The 14,395-nt window shown below is 34.2% G+C and overlaps 1 protein-coding gene across 5 annotated transcripts in view; it reads right to left on the bottom strand.

Annotated features, from left to right (window-relative positions):
• The window catches only part of Lrba (LPS responsive beige-like anchor protein), a 648,575-nt gene that overhangs the window by 594,960 nt on the left and 39,220 nt on the right, over positions 1–14,395 (bottom strand). The gene's annotated exons all lie outside the window — the stretch shown is intronic.

Raw genomic sequence — 14,395 nt, 5'->3', positions numbered from 1 at the left:
CAGATATTCATTATATTAGACAAAGAGGAACAAAGGGAAAGGAGGGGAAATAGGAAAAGGAAAGACAGTAAAATGATTCCAAACTAATTCTCCTGTACACTTATATAAATACTAGTGAATCCCACCCTCCTATCATCATGTATATCCATCCATAAGAATGGACTGCTAATTAGAATAAGACATATTCCATGCTTCTATAATTATATCAAAATGAATTCTACTGTCATGTATAAGTAAAAGGGTTAAATAAATAAATAAGAGAAAAACAGAACACTCTCTCAACAACACAGAACATTCTCCAGGACAGACAATAAACAAATCTCAATAAATTAAAAAGAAGAAATAATACAAACTATATTTTCTGACCATAAAAGACTCAAGTTAGAAATCAGTAACAGAAAGAACTTTTGGAAACTCAACAAATACAAGCATATGAACAACACACTCCTTAATAACCAATGGGTAAAAAAAGAAATTTTATTAAAAAAGAGTAGAAAGTAACTTCAGGTGAACAAAAATTAGGACATAACAAAACTTATGGGATGCAGCTAAAGAAGAAATGAGAGGGAAATTTCTAGCTGAAAATGCTTACAATAAAATAGAAGAAAGATCTCAAATAATAATGTAATATTCTACTGTAAAACACTGGAAAAAGAAGAGCAAACTAAACCTAAAGCAAGCAGAAAGAAGAAAATAATAAAGATTAGAGAAAAAAGTGAATGAGAATAAAATGAAGTTAATATGAAATTAGAAAAAAAATCAATGAAACCTGGTTTTTATTGGTCCTTTCAAAATATCTACAAATTTAACAAACCTTTAGTTAGACTGACCAAGAAAAAAAAAAAAGACTCAAATTAGGAAAATCCAAAATGAAGAGTATGACTACCACACTTACAGAAATTTTAAAAAAAAAAAAACTACAAAGGAACACTATGAACCCAAAAAATTAAACAACTTAGATAACAGGGACAAATTCCTAGAAAGATACAAACTACTTAAATTGGCTCAAGAAGAAATAGAAAATATAAATAGAGGGCAAACAAGTAAAGAGATAGTAATGAAAAATCAACTCACAAAAAAAGCCCAGGTCCAGACACCTTCTCTGGTGACTTACTTCTACCAGTCATTGGAAGATGAGTGAATATAATTCTTCACAAACTCTTCCAAAAATATGAAGAGAACACTTCCCAACTCATTCTCTCAGGCTGACATTATCCTTAATACTAAAACTAGATAAAAACATCACACAAAAAAACTACAGAACAATATCTCTTATGAATATGAACACAAAAATTTTTTTAAAAATAGCAAATTAAATCCAACAACATATAAAATAATTCTACACCATGATCAAAAGAATTTATTCCAGGAATGCAAGTTTGGTTTAACATCCAAAAATTACACTATAAAAGCATAAAAAGAAAATCACACCCAAAAAAAAGTGTCTGACAATATTTAACACCTTTTCATGATTAAAAAAAAAACACTTAAACTAGGAATAAAAGGGAAGTTCCTCAAGCTAATAAAAGGCATCTACAGGGCCAGGGTTGTGGCTCAGTGGTAGAGCGCTTGCTGAGCATGCGTGAGGCATTGGGTTCGATCCTGGCACCACATAAAAATAAACAAAATAAAAGTATTGTGTCCAGCCACAACTAAAAAAACACATTTTTTTAAACAAAAGGCATCTACAAAAATTTCACAGCTAACATCATACTTAATGGAAAGTATCACTATAAATTCAAAAGATACTTTACCATATATATATAACACATATATTTTATATATATATATATACACACACACACACACACACACCCTAATACCTAAATATGTGATGAGTTTGAATAGTAGTTCTACCCACTGAAAAGGCATGTATACAATTAACAACAGGGTAGCAAGGAGCATGTCTAGTATGCAGGGTCTGGAAACACCATTTCTGACTTAAAAAAATCCAAGGACTTCTAGGAGAAATCGTTTATTCAAGGTCTGGAGCTAGGTATAAAGAGATGCGTCTCAAACATCTTACCATACAAAATAAAAGAAATGCAATCAAATCTACTAGGGCTGTGACAAAAGAACTCAGGAGATATCCCAAAGAAGACTCTACTAGCCAAAGATAAGACAAACTGAGGTTCAAAAAAGAGTAACTACAATCAAATACATTTAAATCCATTAGTTTGTAATATTTCAAAATGACAGAAACAACTAACAGTGGTCTCCACTGCAGGAGGATAAGAAGGAAAATATCTGTTATTTTGAAAATCAGTAAATAAAGAGAAAGAATCAAGCATTTATCCTTTCTCTTCTGTAAAAGTACCACTGGGTAACCAAATGGAGGAGAGAAAAATCTTTTCATAGGAATACTGTACTTAATATACACAAAAATAATTAGGATATCACCATTTTTCAGACCCCAGAGAATTAACAGATTAGATAGTGAGCATCAACAACTGGTCACATCACAGAGAGACAGCAAGTCATAACTGCCTCCCGATGAAAGAACACAGCACCACCTAGAGTCTAGTCACAGGCATGGAAGCCAAGTTTCATCCTAGTTCTTGATTCTCCTGATAATATGCAGAAAACACAGACAGAGGGGTATGTTAAACTACATCAAGAATACTAAATCAGCAAAACTGAGACTCTGAAAAACTCAAAATGGCAAAAGGTCTGGGTTCCTCAACAGATAAATTAATCTGAGAAGTAAACGTATATTTTAAAAATAAGTAAAATTAAATTATAGACCAGAAATGTGTTCTTGGTTAATAGAATAATCAAGAAATGGGAGAAATTATTATAAAAGTCATAGTAGAGATTACATTTGGGGGAGAAAAATAGTTTGTGATTAGAGGGACTCTAGGATAGCTGGCAAATTCTTTCTTAGCTTGGGTAATGATTTCAAGGTTATTTGTGCTTTAGTTACATATTTGTTTTGTTTTGTGTTCATTGGCTATGTCTTACTTCACAATTTTTTTTTTACATAAAGGTTCCTTCAAATAGTTAATTTCTGATTTTAAAATATCTACATTTAACTCAGGTACAGTAGCATATGCCTGTAATTTCAGCAATTCAGAAGACTGAGGATCTCAAGTTTGAGTCCAGTCCAGCAACTTAGAAAAGTCCTCAACAACTTGTAAGACCCTGACTCAAAATTTAAACAAGGAATGGGGACACAGCTCAGTGATAAGCATCCCTGAGTACAACACTCAGTATCAAAAAAAAATTAAAAATAAAACAAAATATCTATATGCAGGCACAACTACACCATAAAATTGGTAGTTTCAGCTTCTGCAAACTAGTAACTTTCAGCATATATTGAATACATATAATGCTTATTTCTTACAGAACTTCCTAAGAAACTTTTTTTTTTTGGTGGGAGGGTACTAGGGTTGAAACCAGGGGAGCTCTACTACTGAACTATATTTCCAGCCCTTTTATTATTTTTTATTTTGAGGCAAGGTCTTGCTAAATTGCTGAGTCTGGACTTGAACTTGCAATCCTCCTGCCTCAGCTTCCCCAGTCACTGGGATCATAGGGGTGAGGCACCTAAGAAACTTTTGCTACACACACACACACACAGCCTCCAATTTGAGTCATTCAAAACAGCAACATTCACAGAATACATTCTTGAATCACTAGTGTCTATCTAAAATAGCTAAACATGAGAAATGTCTTTTAAAAAAGAACTTATATTTGCAATCCTAGTTTTCATCAACAATATCCAAAGAGGCATTTATTTACCTCAAGCCTGAGAGCCACACAGATACACTGTCGAGCATCCATGACATCCTAAAACACTGAAGGCTAAGACAAAAGATAGTTTACACACATCAAGCAAGAGAGCATATAACAAGAGATTTCCTAGAGGAAGACAAAGTAAAGATTAGAAAAATAAATTAGAAAATCAATAACTTCAAAAATGCAGGACATAAATATCAAAAATAAAGAATACTACATACTTTTTTAAATATTTTTTTATTTACATTGAAAAGATTAGATAAACTGACACCATAATTCTCTTGGAAAATCAAGCAAACAAGCAGCATTGTGATATACACCTATGATCTCAGGGACTCAGGAGGCTTGAGGCAGGAGAATCCCAAGAAGCTGGCCTGGCATCTTAGCAAGACCTTTCCAAGAAGGAAGGAAGGAGGAGGAAATTGGAAAGAGAAAGGGGAAGGAAGAAAAGGAGGGAAGGGAAGGAAAAGAAGGAATGGGGAGGGGAAGGGAAGTAATTAAGCAAACAATTATAGCCCAGAAGCTCCTTAAAAGAGAAGAAGAAACACATTTGAAGAGAAAGACAAAGCCTGATGCAAAGCAACTACCTACAGATAAGGAACACCATCAACTGCCAGAAACTAGAGAAATGCACATAATGGATTCTCTCAGAGCCTCCAAAAGGAACCAAGTGACTTGTTGATTTCTCCTATTTTTAGCAACCCAGTAATGGCTTAACTGTTATAAGAAGCCCTAGAAAAGCAATTCATGAACAGAGTTCAGGAAAAAGTCAAGAAAACCGTTACAGAACAGATATCAAAGAAAGACAAGGAAAAGAAAAGTTATCTTATATATCTCCAAAAGTAAGACAAGGAAAAAAATTGCTTATGTCAATGTGGATAAAAGCCTGCAGGCAATAAGTAGTTCTCTTCCTCTCTCTGAAACTTTAAATAAATAAATAAATAACAGCCAGGAAGTTATGAAAAAGTAACAATGGGAAAATAGCTCTTTCAGAGATTAAAACATGATATAAAACCTCAGTAATGTATTTTTAAGTGTAATTGGGCATAAATGTCAGGCCTGAATTAGACTAGAAAGTCCACAAACTCACCCAAAACAACCGGAAATCATTATACCATAATAACACCAATTTTTTAAATATGTATTCACTAAGAGTTGGTACATACATCAACTCGTTTAATGTTCAACTACTCCATGAAATAGGCAAAATTATTAATCCATTTTTATTTGAGGAAACTCAGGCATAGACAGATTAATTATTTTGTTCAAGATCTCTGAACCAGGAAGTGGTGCTGCTACAACTTCAACCTGGGAAGCCTGGCTCCACCGTCCACACTGTTAATTACTCTGTCTTATGGCTTTTCTGTTTTTCATTTAGGTGTCATCTCAAGATACTGAGGAAAAGATTTTTAAAATGCAATAAATGGCACTGAGTTGAAATTACAAAGTAAACATATGTAGGGGAAAATAAATTCATACATGATTCAAACAAAGATAAATGCATCAAAAATGTACAATAAATATATGCTGGAGGTGTAGCTCAGAGGAAGAGGTAGAGCATGTGCCTAGCAAGTGAGAGGACCCACACCACCAAAAAAGAATTTATAAGAATACATACATAACCATCAAAATATTAGAGAAAAACAAAAAAACTCTGAACATCTAAATAATAAAAGCCTTTCTAAGTATGAGTCAAAACTCACAAACCATGAAAGGATAGCATAAAAATAAATCAAACTATAAAAAGTAAAAACACTTCATTAAAATATCACTACAAAAGTCAAATTACAAAGTAAAAACTGAAAAAAAATATTTGTACAGGCTGAGCACTCTAATATGAAAATCTGAAATCCAAAATGCTCCAAAACTTACAAGTTTGAGATTTCAGAGCATTTGAGGTTCCGGATTTTTGGATTAGAACTACTCAACCAGTAAAAAGTCTAGGCAAATATTCTAAAATCTAAAAACTCTGAAATCTGAAACAATTCTGGTACCAAGCATGTCAGATAAGGGATAGTAAGCCTTCTGCTCAGATCAGAGAAAAGAGCTCAATCTCCTTAAAATAGTTTCTAAAAAGTAATGATAAAAAATAAGTAACGTAATACATAAAAGGGCAAAGAAATTACATTCAACCTCAGAGAAATATTTATATTTATATCTAATCATTTTTTATATTTATTTTTAGTTTTAGGTAGACACAATATCTTTATTTTTATTTTTATGTGGTGCTGAGAATTGAACCCAGTGCCTCACGCATGCTAGGCAAGCACGCTACCACTTGTGCCACATCCCCAGCCCAATATCTAATCATTTTTGAGTTGGCAAAAAAAAATACACAAAGTGACTAATAGGAGAACCTAAAGGAAGTGCTCAGAGAGAAGAAAGATTTTCATGAGTTCTGGTGGGACAATAAATTGGTATAATCCCCAGGAGGGCAATTTGGCAATATATACCAAAAATTACAAATGAACATAAGTCTTTGACTTAGCAATTCTATTTCCAGGGATTTATACTATATGTATGATTACATATGTGTGACATAATACATGTGTAATTATCAAGAATAGAAATTATTAGTAATTATAAAAAAATAGAAATAACCCAATAATCAGGGGTCAAGTTAACTATGGCTCATCCATGCAGTGAAATATTATACAGCTATTCTGTTAGGAAAAAGCAAGGAAGTTCTCTATATATTGCTTTAGAAAGACCTCAAAGGAAAATTACTGTGAAGAAAAAGCAAGATGCAGAACAAGGGGTGGGATAGAGAAGGCCACTTTTTGTGCAATGAAGAGGTAAAGTATACAAATATTTATATTTGTTTATAAAAGTCTTAAAATTGTTTGGAAGGATACACAAGATGCTAATGATATTTATTTTTTAGGTTTTCTTCTGCAATTACAATTTTAGGGAGAAGGCCGTTGGGGACAAAATATGCTAGAAACATGGAAACATGGAGATATTATATACTATTTTATTTTTCACCTATGTTAACTGTTTAACAAAATATTAAACAAATACCTTAAAACAAAGAAAAAAGTCATATATTTGGTAGCCCAGAAAATCCTGGAACAATACAGTCCCACAAATCACAAATTCTGGATCTGATATCAAAAATTAATATTACATGTTAATCTCAGTAAAGATGGTCTTTGGCACATAATCCATTTTCATTTTGTTTTTCATCTAAGATATTGGGAAGAAAGGTATTGGGAAGAATTGTTTATCCCCAAAATAAAGAAGTACACATTGGGAACTGTGGCAGAAAATGGTAGGGAAGGAGAACTTAGTAAAATTAGCAATTCACAAAATAAATGTATTAAAAGGAAAATACCCAAGTTCTAGTGGGTCACTGGAGGTTTGCCTTGGAAGAGTTCATTTTCCCTGCCATCCCTTCCCTGCTTCTCCCTCTCTCTGTTTCCTGGCTACCATGAGATGAGCAGCTTTTCACCATAATCTTCTGCCTGACCTTAAGCCCAGAGCAATGGAGTCACCTGACCATAGACTAAATCTGAAACTGTGAGCCAAAAAAAAAAAAAAAAAAAACTTTCTTTCCTCTAAATTGTTCTTGTCAGGTATTTTGGTCAGAGACAAGAAGGTGACTAAAATAATGAGGACTGAACCCAGGGCTTTGTGCATGCTAGGTAAGCAATCTAACACTGAGTTACACCTCTTCCCTAGAATTAATATTTAAATGTCTTCTTAGGTATCTTGCCGTGACGAATCCCAGACTGAGATCCAGACATAGGTTCATGGAAATCTAAACAACACAGAAACTTCACCTAATTCTTTTTAGTCAAGACATTGTGAAACTATAGTTATGTTGATTTTTAATAACAGTGTTACTTTAACACATTAAGGATATAAAAAAATGCACTGAAAAATAACTCCAATTCAGTTCAGAATCCCAATGATATCACATCACCATCACCTCAGGCTTCCCAAGAGCATTTTAGCTATGTAATAAACCCTTCAGAAAAATCATCATGGCTCCCCATCACTTACAGAATAAATTTTCAATCATTTAGTCTAACCTACAAAATTTCAAAATACCTCACTTGCCATTTTTCCCCTATACATCAGACTGGTTAAGGCAGTCTACACTACTTACTACCAGAAGGAGTTTTAATATTCTGCCCCCTTGCCTTTGCTCTCCCTTCCTGAAATTCCAAGGTTAGCACAAATCTTACCTCCACAAAAAGACATTACCAGATAGAACTAAAAAGAAAGTAATGTTCCTCCCTCTGAATTGTCCTATTTATTATAAAACATGCTCAGCTCACATGTACAGTTTTTGATTATTAGTTATTTTTATATGAGTCTTGTCTCTATCAGACTATAACAGGCATTATTCTCAAAGATTCTAACAACAACCCTATTGGTCAATACTATTATTCTCATTTTACAGTTAATAGGAGCTAGATCTGAAAGATTATATAGCTTAACCAAGTTCACAAACCTAAAATATGAAAAAGCTAGGAGTCAAACTGAAATCTGCCCGATTCCATGCAAGATACTGCCTATCAAAATGAAAAGGAAAAAAAACTCAAAACAAAATTGTTCTAAAGCTACACAGTACATAGCACATTCTTAAAGTGTGCTCATTTTAACTTTGTAGAAAACTTTAAGGCAACGGAGTAGTTTTGAGTTGCTACCACTTTTGTCTAACAAGCAGCTTTCACATTCCCCCTTCCTCTGGTTCCTTTGAGAAACCCTCTGCTGACTTCAAACAATTCTGATAGGGGTGTCAATCATGGTGCTCTACTTCACACAGGTGACACAAGTTAGGCAAGCAGAATATCACACACTGTCAGAGATACTGAATGTTTCAGTCATCGGGCCAAACTAGAACTCTTCAAAGAGGTCTGAGACTTTTCACTGTATTGTTTTAATAATTATTCTTTCTCCCGCATCCAGGTCATGTTCACTTTCCCCAACTCAAGACAACACAAAATTTTTTTTTAAAGAGAGAGAATTTTTTTAATATTTATTTTACAGTTTTCGGCAGACACAACATCTTTATTTTATTTTATTTTTTTATGTGGTGCTGAGGATCGAACCCAGCGGCCCGCACATGCCAGGCAAGCGCGCTACCATTTGAGACACATCCCCAGCCCAATACAACACAAATTTGATAAAAATTCATTAACTGCAAAAGGAATATATGGCACAAGGATGACAATCCAGAGATACACTTGATTCTTCATGTCTTACTAAAATATGTATTCCAAAAACAAAAGTTAAAGCTCTAACTGAATGTTCTCAGTATAGAATATCTATAACACAAAATAGCATTTTCTTTTTAATCATCAGATATATTGAAATTTACACAGCAAATATCTCTAGCAAGGCTTAGCTCAAGCAGGAGAAAAAACTTACATACTATAAAAAATAGAAATGCAACCTAAAGCTTATACTAAAGAACATCAAAACTGAAATGCATTTAGTGTATCATTCATTTGATAACTTAGAGAAAATCAACGTGTCATATCAGCCAACAAACAGATTATAGAAGAAATACATAAATGTAATTACATCAAGTTACAGATGGATTTATGTCACTGTAGTGTAATTTACCATAACTACTAATATTACAATTAGAAATATACAACATAATATATTTATAGATTCTCCTATAAGCATATTGCAAAAAAATGAATATACAAAACTAATGAGCACCATCTCATGGGCATGTGAAGTACTATATGTAAAAACCAGCCTTTGCAAAAGCTTTTAAAAGGTTACTCAGTGGGGCTGGGGCTGGGGCTCAGCAGTAGAGCACTTGCCTAGCACGCGCAAGACCCTGGGTTCAATCCTCAGCACCACTTAAAAATAAATAAGTAAATAAAATAAGGGTATTAAAAAATGTAAACATAATATATATATTATAAGAAAAATATATGTTATATATTTTTCTTATAATATATAAGAAAAAAGGTTACTCAGTAAAGGCTTGGTTAGAAATTTTTCTTTTAAAATTTTGTGTATAAAAAAATTAAATGATTTAAACAGATAATATTTAACATTCAAATAAACTTAAACAAATATTAGGACAAGATAGACAAATGATTCTCAATGACTAAATATAAACACTTTAGAAGAATTAAATGGAAGCAAACTCTCAAAATAAAATGATACAACAGTATTTAAAAAGATAAACCCGGGCTGGGGATGTGGCTCAAGCGGTAGCGCGCTCGCCTAGCGTGCGTGCGGCCCGGGTTCGATCCTCAGCACCACATACAAACGAAGATGTTGTGTCTGCCGAGAACTAAGAAAAAAATAAATAAATGTTAAAATTCTCTCTCTCTCTCTGTCCCCCTCTCTCTCACACTCTCTCTTTAAAAATTAAATAAATAAATAAATAAATAAATAAATAAATAAATAAACCCTGCTTTTAGATAGATTTGTCATCTCTGAAAATCACATTAAACCAACCCCTTCTTGTCCTTGCTAATGGATTGTCCATTAAAAAAAAAAGAAGAAGAAATCCTTTAAAAAAGAAAAAGAAAACTCACATTCCTTTAATGTTGTACATTTAAAAGTAAATATATTTCCCATTTTAAGAAAAACAAGCATATAAGACTAAAAGCATCTTTACTACCTTCTCTAGTTCCCCACTTAAAGTTTCATTTTCTGAAAGTAATCAAGAGGAATTTACTAAATAGACTACCTGATACCAAACAACGCAGTTATTTCCTACCTGAAATTTCATCCGATAGCAGTACACACTCACTGAAGCACTTCAGTGTCACATTCTCCCTTAGTTCATATTACATGGATGCTGTAAGTCAATAGTTAAAGTATCTTTTTTATAGTGTTAGAAGGGATGTCAAACTTAAAGGACAAAAATTGTCATTGTAAAAAAAAAAAAACTATCAACTGGTCTTGTTATCAAGACTAATATTCTTGTTCTAATACTTTCATTTCAAAAAAAGCACAATGTATAAAATGGGACATTGGTAGAGTGATTGCCTAGCAAGAACAAGGCCTTGGATTTAATCCTCAGCAACACATTCACACACACACAAGAAAAAAAGAAAGACAGACCCTGAATCTAATTAAGTTTCAACCAGAAAATAACCCAAAATGCGGAAAATTCCACAGGGAAAATAAAAAGGCCCAATTTTCTCAACACAAATATGGCAAAAAAGGGGAGGGGGCTTGTTATAACAATCTATAGACTGGAAAAGACTAAATAAGGCAGGCACAGTGGCATACACCTTTAATCTCAGCAACTCAGGAGCCGAAGGCAAGGGAATCTCAAGTTTAAGGCCAGCCACAGCAATGTAGCAAGACTCTGTCTCAAAAAAGTAAAAAGGGCTGAGGATGTACCTCAATGATAAAACACCCCTGAGTTCAATCTCCAGTACCAAAAAAAAGAATTTAAGAGACACAAGCACCAAACAACATATACATATTTTATTTAGTTCATAATTTGAATAAGCCAATTATATTTAAAACAAAATAAAAAACTAATAGGACAAAAGAGAATTTTGATGTTCAATATTTAATATTTAGGAAGTATTATGAATTGTTTTTAAGAGTAATAATGGTGGGGCTGGGGTTATATCTCAGTGGTGGAGTGCTTGCCTTGCACATGTGAGGCAAAGGTGTTGCTCCTTCAGCACCACACAAAAATAAAGAAGTAAAATAAAGGTATTGCATCCATCTATAACCAAAATAAAAAAGAAGAGTAATAATGGTACTGTGGTTTAATTTTAAAAAGAAAATCTTTATCTTAAAGATACACACTGAAGTATTTACAAATGAAATGGGGGGAGGGGAAACTCTCATTGAATTAATGTGTTTATACATGATGTCAATTAAGATGTTTAGATGTTTAAGATGTTAGATGGAGTATGTCTGTAATCCCATCGACTTCGAAGGCCGAGGCAAGAGGATTGCAAGTTCAAGGCCAGCCTCGGCAACTTCATAAAGCCCTAAGCAACTTAGCAGACCCTGTCTCAAAATAAAAAATATAAAGGGCTGGGGCTGGGGCTCAGTGATTAAGCATCCCTGGGCCCCATTTCCAGTTTAGGGCTGGGGATACAGCTCAATTGGTAGAGTGCTGGGTTCAATCCCCAGCACCACTAAAAAAAAAAGATATTTACATACTAAAAGCTGATAAATCAATAAAAATAAAAGCTCTATAGCCTTATTTTTTTTACCATTTTTAAATTAACATAAAATTAAAAGTCAAAATATTAACTTCAAATTAATGAAGTTTAACCTTGCATATTATCTCATACAGTCCTCCAAATATGAATTTAACATTTCATTATCCAAAATGAGACCACTAACTGCATTATCCTACACATAGAGAAATTTGACAGCCCAATCTTCAGTAGCTCTAATTTAAAATTAAGCAGAATTTCTTTTAAACATCAGCAGTAAGGAAAAGTTTAGAAGAGCCAGGTGTGGTGGCAAGCGCCTATAATACTGTTGGCTTAGGAGGCTGAGTCAGGAGGATTGAGAAATCAAAGTCAGCCTCAGCAAAATCAAGGCGATAAATAACTCAGTGATACCCTGTCTCTAAATAAAAATATAAAACAGGGCTGGGGATGTGGATCAGTGGTCGAGTGCCCCCAAGTTCAACCCCTGATACCCAAAAAAGAAAAGCTTAGAAGAGCAGATTCAAGAATGGATCACTACAGATTAATCTGATTATCAACAAGCATTAATCAAGCAGCTATTATGCAAAAAATATCAAACATAAAATGCACTCACTGATCAGGGATAATATTCATGTTCAGTGGGCAAAATTAACAATGAGATATATGCAGAGTATTTAAAAACAGAAGAAAACCCCCAGGATCAACAACATATATTTTACTACTGTTAGGTACCCACATTTGAAAAATTTTAAGACAGACCATACCTTAATCAATTTTGTGTTCTTTTGTAACTATCTGGATGTAGTGTATATCAAAAAGATATTTGAATAAATATATAAATGCATATATGTATGTAATTATACAGCAAAACTGACATATCACTATGGGATAAGTATTAATATAAGCATCTGGGAAGAAATACAGCTATAAAAGCTTCAAAAGATTTCAGAAAAAAAAACATCATGGGATCCAACAACTGGACTTCTAGAATCTATCTCAACAAACGAACATATGAAAAGCACTTTATACACAGGAGCTAAACTGCAGTATTATTTGTAACAAAAAGCAATAAACAACTTAGATATGTAACAGTAGTGACACTATAATGTGTCAAGTTAGCTAGACTGAACTACATTCCCCAGAACTCCCTTTCCTGTACATATCTGGTTGGAGTAGGCCATAAAAGTAATTACTGTAAGTAATGTGGAGGGAGGAACTGAAGCAGCAGCCACTTTGTACTCACATACATTTTCATGAATCTGATGGCTTACTTCCCTGATACGACATGCTGGCCAGACCTACCACCATCCTATTTCCCCCTACATTTTCTTTTAGCTTCTTGCATTACTGGGCCAGGTGTGTTTGTGTGTTAAGCTTTGTGAAAAAGGAATCCAACTTCTGTAAGACACTCTCACCAATAAAGATCAGAGGCAATATGCACGGCCTAGCATGGGTTTTTTGTCTACTGTTGTGGCCTCTCACTCCTTGAATATTTGGATGAATACTAACTAATAAGGCAAGAATCAGAACACCACCAAAAGGACAATTACTATTTGTATAAACTGAAAAATTCCTACAGATCACACAGGGCTGGAAGAAGTCTGAATTCTGTCAAAGTAGAAAGATCTTCATTATCCAAGCCTTTGAGCAAAATCCTAAAGGATCACGTTTTAGCTGTACAACTAAAGTCCTACAGTAAAGTCTGCACTATATTCAACACAGCAATGTTTTAAAACAAACTTCTTTAAAAGAACTGCACAGCAGAGCAATGGAGAGTATGACTGAAATGCCAACACAGACCCTGTCTTTCAAGCCAAACAAATCTGGAAAGGGGTAGAGAGGGTAGGACAGACCTGAAGAGGAGTGAGCCCCCTATTGTTAGGGAACATACAGATGTGAAAGGTAGGAACATGAGGTTAAGAGAATAATTCTATAAAATGGGCCTACGGTACTGACCCTCACGTGCTTTCTTAAGAAGTTTACTTGTAGCTCTACCTACAGTCGGTGGACAGGATATGTCATATTCCTCAACAAACCACCTATTCACTGCAGAAGAAATGCAGGCACAAAGTAATGTCAATAAGAAGAACCCAAAGCCAGGCGCAGTGGCACATGCCTGTAATCCCAATGGCTCAGGAGGCTGAAACAAGAAAATCACAAGTTCAAAGCCAGCCTCAACAATGGTGAGGTGCTAAGACCCTGTCTCTAAATAAAATATAAAATAGGACTGGGGATATGGCTCTGATTTTCATCCCTGGTACCAAAAAAAAAAAGAGGAACATATGTTACCATGAAGGAGGAGATTTTTGTGACCAGATCCTGAAACTCTGGGAGATAAGGACAATCCTCCTAATCATAAATCTGTAAGAATATATGATTAAGAATCCAATTAGAACCAGTCAGCATGGGCCAAGGTGACCTAGAGTCGCCATAACTGTGGAGACTAGAAAGTGTGATGTCACCCTGCTGACAGAGGGGCTGGGGTTGTGGTTCAGTGGTAGAGCACTCGTCTCACATGTGCGGGACCCTGAGTTCAATCCTCA

This window comes from Ictidomys tridecemlineatus, chromosome 9 (assembly GCF_052094955.1).
Source record: "Ictidomys tridecemlineatus isolate mIctTri1 chromosome 9, mIctTri1.hap1, whole genome shotgun sequence".
Lineage (NCBI taxonomy): Eukaryota > Metazoa > Chordata > Mammalia > Rodentia > Sciuridae > Ictidomys > Ictidomys tridecemlineatus.
This window is presented reverse-complemented; position numbering and strand designations above follow the sequence as displayed.